Below are 5,925 nucleotides of genomic sequence, written 5' to 3' on the forward strand. Positions count from 1 at the left end.
CTCCCCCCACCAACATTCTCTTGCCTTGTTTTCGGGGTTCCTCTTCACCAGCTGAGGCACCCTCCCACCCCCCGCCGCCCTCTTACCTTTTTCTAGAGGTCTCTTGAGCCACCAGCAAGCTCCCCCGCACCTTCCCTCAGCGATCTTGGCCCGCCAGAGGCCTGCCCCTCGTCAGCCTCCTCCCCTTTTCCTGGGTGCTGCTTGAACCACTGGTGGGCTCCCCTCCACCATCCTCTCGTCCTTTGTAGGGGAGTCTCGTGACTCACCAGAGCGCTCTCCGCCGTTGCCTTGCTGGGGTTATTGACACCGCTTGACTTGCCAGAGCGCTCCCCCTCGCAGTTCTCTTGTTGGATTTCTTGGGACCTTTTGAACCATTGGAACAACGGGAATGCTCCCCCCCACTGTGACCTTGCCTTTCTTCAGTGCGATCTTGACGTGCTGGAGCACTTCCCCGCGCCGTCCTCTTGCCTTTTACTGGGGAGTCTCTTGAATATCCACAGCACTCCCCCCTGCCATCCTTTACCAGATTTTTTGACACTTCTTGACATCTCGGAGTGCTCTCACTCACCCTTGTCTTGCCTATTTTCAGGGCGCTCCTGTCCCGCTGGATGCTCCTCCCTGCTGTCCTATTGCCAGATTGAGAATTCTCGACCTGTCCCAGCGCTACCCCACCGTCCTTCTGCCTTCTACCTGGGAAGTCACTTGAAGAACTGGAGCACTCCCCCCTGCTGTCCTCTTGCCTTTCTTCACTGAGATTTTGGCCTGCCAGAGCACTCCTCCCTGTTGTCCTCTCACTGGATTTCTTGGGACCTCTTGACCCACTGGGTTTCTCCTCCTGCTGTCCTTTTGCCTTTCTTTAGTACAATCTCAGCCTGCTGGAGCGCTCCCCCTCGCCGTCCTCCTGCTGGATTTCTTGGAACCTCTTGACCCATTAGGGCGTTCCCCCTGCCACCCTCTTGTGTTTTCTGGGGGAGTCTTGTGACCAACCAGAGTGCTCCCCCCCACCATCTTCTTCCCCTTTTCCTGGGTGCTTCTTGATCCACCAGAGTGCTCTCAAAGCTGCCTGTTACCATCCTCTAACCATTCTCTTGCCTTTTTTTGGGGGAATCTTGTGACTCACCGGAGCGTTTTCCACCATTGTCTTGCTGGATTTCTTGACACCGCTTGACCTGTTGGAGCGCTCTCCCTCACAGTTCTCTTGCTGGATATCTTGGGACCTCTTGAACCACTGGAGAGCTCCCACCTGCCACCTTCTTACCGCATTTATCGAGACTTCCTGATCTGCTGGATTGCTCTCCCCACCGGCCTTCCTCTTGCACTTTTTGGGGGAGTCTTCTTGACACGTCCGAGTGCTCTCCCTCACCCTCGTCTTGCCTCTAGTCAGGGCGCTCATCTCCCGCTGGAACGCTCCTCCCCGCCATCCTATTGCCAGACTGAGAATTCTTGACCTGCCGCAGTCCTGCCCCGCCATGCTCCTGCCTTCTGCCTGGGAAGTCACTTGAAGAACTGGAGCGCTCTCCCCCGCTGTCCTCTTGCCTTTCCTCAGTGGGATTTTGGCCTGCTAAAGAGCTCCTCCCTGTCGTCCTCTTGCTGGATTTCTCGGTACCTCTTGACCCACTGGGTCTCTCCTCCTGCCGTCCTTTTGCCTTTCCTTAGTACATTCTTGGTCTGCTAGAGTGCTCCCCCCCACCATCCTCTTGCTGGATTTCTCGGGACCCCTTGTCCCATATAGGACATGCCCCCCCACCACCATCCTGTTGTGTTTTTTAGGAGAGTCTTGTGATCGACCAGAGCGCTCCCCCCTTGACATCCTCTTCCCCTTTTTCTGGGTGACTTTTGAACCACTGGTGAACTCTCCCCCATCATCCTCTTGCCACATATATTGAGACTTGTTGATCCGCCAGAGCGCTTCCCCCACTGTCCTCTTGCCAGATTTACTGATACCTCTTGTCCTGTCAGAGCGCTCCCTCTCGCAGTCCTCTTTGTTCAGTTTGTAGGGTAGGAGGGGGGATCTCTGATTACAGAAAGGTCCCTTTGTTCTAGGAGACATTCCCTTGCTCCATGCTTCAGGTTGCCCATCTTCCCTCTCATTTTCAATGTGCACGTCCATCACCTTCCTCCTCTTCTTTCTTGATCCCTCGACTCCCGGATGAACTCAAATCCTCTTTCTTGATCACTCTTTCTCGTAAGTTCACAACCTTACTTTCCTTTCTTGCTTTCGCCTTTGTGAGCTGCTCCACCCAAACCGAAATGCCCTGAAGACAGAAATACACCCACCCCAGGCCCGTACAGTCACATAGGGGGTGAGTCCGGTCGCTGACGCATCCCCACATCCCACAGCAAGCCCACCTTGCCTTGGCCCCGGCCCCCCGCACAGGCCTTCCCACCAACCCAGCCCCTCCGTAGCAGCACAGTTTCCCAGCATGCACCCCACAAAGACTTTCTTTGCCAGTCACCCCTGGCACTTACAGCAACACACCACATCAGCATCAAGAGCCCTGGGAGTGGAGAGCTGGCCAGGCCCTCACCCCGGCAGGATCCTCTTCCCCCTCCTTTACCTGCTGGCAGACAGACACCTCCCAAGGGATGACCACCCTGCTCCCTTAACTGCTCCCAAGTCCAAGAGCCCAGCCCCTGCTCACCACCCCCACCTCCCAAAACACAGCCAACAGCCCCTGCTCCCATTTTACCACTTTACCCCCGAGCACGGTTTCTAGGGGTGGGAGGGGGACGCACTTATCACAGATCGTTCCCTGTGCTTAAGGATACATTCTCCTTCTCGCTGGCTCAGGCTGCCCATCTTCCTCCTCACTCTTGACTCGTAGCTCCATCACCTTTCTCCTCTTTTGTCCCCTCCTGACTCACAGGTCCACCACTGTCATCTTCTTTCTTGACTCTGCTTGACTCACAGGTGCGCTCCAATCCTCTTTCGTGATCGCTCTTCTGTGTCAGTACACGGAAGACCGGGCACATGAGAAACTGCAAGAGTCAACAGCATGAGAACAAGCATTAGTGGAAAAATACAAGAACAAAGGACTGTATGCTATGTGATACATCAAGGACAGAGGAGTTGATACAGGATTGATGCATCAAGGACAGAGGGACAGCTTGTGATAGACAAAAAAGGTGTTGATGGCAGTGACTTTGGTGGGAACACAAAACACATCACTTATGTAATGACTAACTTAGCTAATCAACAAATGCTTGAGCAAGCATCATAGCGAGTATAAACGCAAGCCTGAATTTGTAATAAACATCTCTCATTGCACCTTAAAAGAGAGTCCGTACCGCATTCGCTACAAATGGCGCCCTGGAACAGGGACTTTCAGCGTGCCTATAAAGGCAGTAGCCGCTCTGGTAGCGAAGCCCAATCGAACCAGGAAACAGGACCGGGAACCAGGACAGTGCGCGCCCACCACCACCGAAAGGTGAGCGATTGGGAACCATGGGAGGGAAGTTATCCCTTAAGCAAAGACAAACCCTGGATGTCCTTCAACATGCGCTACAAACGCAAAATCAGGATGTATCAGGGGTCTGATTGGTGAGTTTATTACAATGGATTGCTAATCATGTGCTAGACTTTCCTACAACTGGTACATTTCAGTTGGAGACATGGCACAAAGATGAATGAGAATTATATGAACAGGTAACGACTGGAGATAAAGCTGCTTGCAAATATTCATCTACTTGGGGAAAAATTATGACTACTAAGATACAGGATACAGGACTGATACATCAGGGACAGAGGGACAGCTTACTATAGAAAAAAATGCGTATATGGCAGTTACATCGCTCATGTAATGTCTAACTTAGCTAAAGAGCAAATGCTTGAGCAAGCATCATAGCGAGTATAAATGCAAACCTGAGTTTGTAATAAATGTCTCTCATGGCACCTTACCGTGAGTCCACGCCAGATTCGCTACACTCTTCCTCATAGGTTCACCACCTTCCTCTCCTTCCTTGCTTTTCCTTTGCACGCTGCTCCACCTGAAGAGAAACACACAGAGGACTGAGCTACACCAGCCCAAGGGCACTACAATCAGACAGGGGCTGAGTCCGGGGGCTGACACCTCCCCACACCCCACAACGAGCCCACCTTGCCTTGGCCCCGGGCCCTCGCACATGCCTTAGAGATATCATAGCTCAGTACAAATCCCCACAGTCCTCACCTGCTGTTTGGTGCTTGCGGAGGGTCACACTCCCTGTGCCCCAGGGCACTGGCCCTACACGGCCAAGCTCGGCAGCGGGACTGTCTGGAGCTGCCGCTGGCTGGTTCTCCAGCTTTAGGGTCACCCGCAGAAGCCCGCTCTCCTCAGCTCTGCACACCCATCCAGTTGCGCCGCCCAGGCAAAGTCAGCTTCACCCTCTGCTCTACACCTCACCTGCAAACAACCAACTCTTCAACTGACAACTGTCCAAAACCCACCGACAAACTCTCCGCACCTCAGCCTTTCGTTTGCAACTGCTGCCTCTAGTGCATCTCACAGACAAGCCTTCAAAATCCCCTCATCCTGCAATAACACTCCAGCACTGATCACCTGTGGGAACAACTACCACAATACCATGCAAACACCAACCAGTTCTGGCACGAAAATATCACTTTCTCCTCAAGATTCCACCCTACACCAACTGCTGACAAACACACGCTGTCCTCACCAAAGCCAAACGCTGCAACAACCAGCGACAACTCAAATTTGCGTGGGCGGTGCAAAATTGCAGGGGTGAGCTAACGCAGAGCTGGGCTAGAAAGCTGCAGAGTGTGCACCCTGTGGTATAACGTGGCGAGCTACTGCCATTCTGCCTTCTCCCTGGGAGAAGCGCGTGAGCAGAGGCTGCTTCAAGGCACGATGGGAACGGTTTGGTTCTCCGGGTCTCTCAGGGCGAGAGCGATAAATGTGATCTGTGGCGTGGCGCAGGAACTTCCCGTACACTTGCTCCTCCATTCGGTCTCGGGTGCTGCAAGAGAGGGAGCGAGAGATTCAGGGCAAGATTGACAACCTTGGCGTCCCCGTCCCAGCCACGGGTCACCCAAACCTGCAGACATCCCGGGAGGCCCCCTAAGATTTACACTGCCCTATGCCCCACCCTTGAAGCCTGGACATCGCCAGAACCATAGAGCAAGTATTTCTTGAGGAGGCACCCAAAGGGTCCGTGTTCTCTTTCAGGCAGACGCTAGCGCAAGATTGCAAATCATCTCACAGCTACCAGGAAGGTAAAAAATAACGTCTTGAAATGGGAAAGGAACAGGTATTGTTTCTCTTCATCACCTCCCTCATTGCCACGTTATCAAGGTCTCCCGCAATGTTCCACAGGAAACTTGAAGCTTGGAATTCCTGGTATTCTGAACCTGGGCAAGAAAGGAAGAAAAGCATGAGACTGATCATAAAGAGGGTGGCTGCTCGTAACATGGAAAGAGCAGTAACAAGGTAAAAAGATATCACTTTTCCTTAGAGAGCTCTCAAAGCTGCCTGTTAAGGACAAGAAAAACAAACTTGTGACGGACCATTACTTAAAATCCAAGGCCCAGGAAGCAATCTAATGTACATTGAAACGCGGGCCACGAGACAGTGGAAGTGCCACGAGCTGAGACTGAAGGGACAGAGGATGAATTTCCAAAGAAGTTTAGGTTTCGATGTCAAAACGGAAAATTCTACGTCATTAAAATATAATGCAAAAGTCAGTGTAAAATCAAGTAAGGCAACGACTCCAAATGAACTCCCAGGCGCTTCAGTCACTCAGGAGATCAAAAATGCGGATCATTTCTCACCTGCCCACCTCCCAAACCCCAGCCTATGTCCCCTGCTTCCAGCTTACCTGAGCCCAGATTAAAGGAGGATTTCAGAGGCCATGCCAAGTTCTGCTGCTCCTCGTTCGGGTTGCCAGTCTTCCTCCTCGCTCTGGAATTGCAGGTCAACCGCCTTCCTG

General features: G+C 52.7%; 1 long non-coding RNA gene across 1 annotated transcript; it reads right to left on the reverse strand.

The window, feature by feature from the left end:
- Window positions 1-2,668: 2,668 nt before the first annotated feature.
- Window positions 2,669-4,920, reverse strand: LOC139828167 (uncharacterized). The gene is made up of 3 exons (XR_011739529.1): window positions 4,170-4,920; window positions 3,899-3,987; window positions 2,669-2,979 (listed from the first exon to the last, which is right to left on the reverse strand). It is a non-coding gene; the product is annotated as an uncharacterized lncRNA (long non-coding RNA).
- Between the last annotated feature and the right edge of the window lie 1,005 nt (window positions 4,921-5,925).

Source organism: Patagioenas fasciata, chromosome 6 (genome assembly GCF_037038585.1).
Source record: "Patagioenas fasciata isolate bPatFas1 chromosome 6, bPatFas1.hap1, whole genome shotgun sequence".
NCBI classification, from domain to species: domain Eukaryota; kingdom Metazoa; phylum Chordata; class Aves; order Columbiformes; family Columbidae; genus Patagioenas; species Patagioenas fasciata.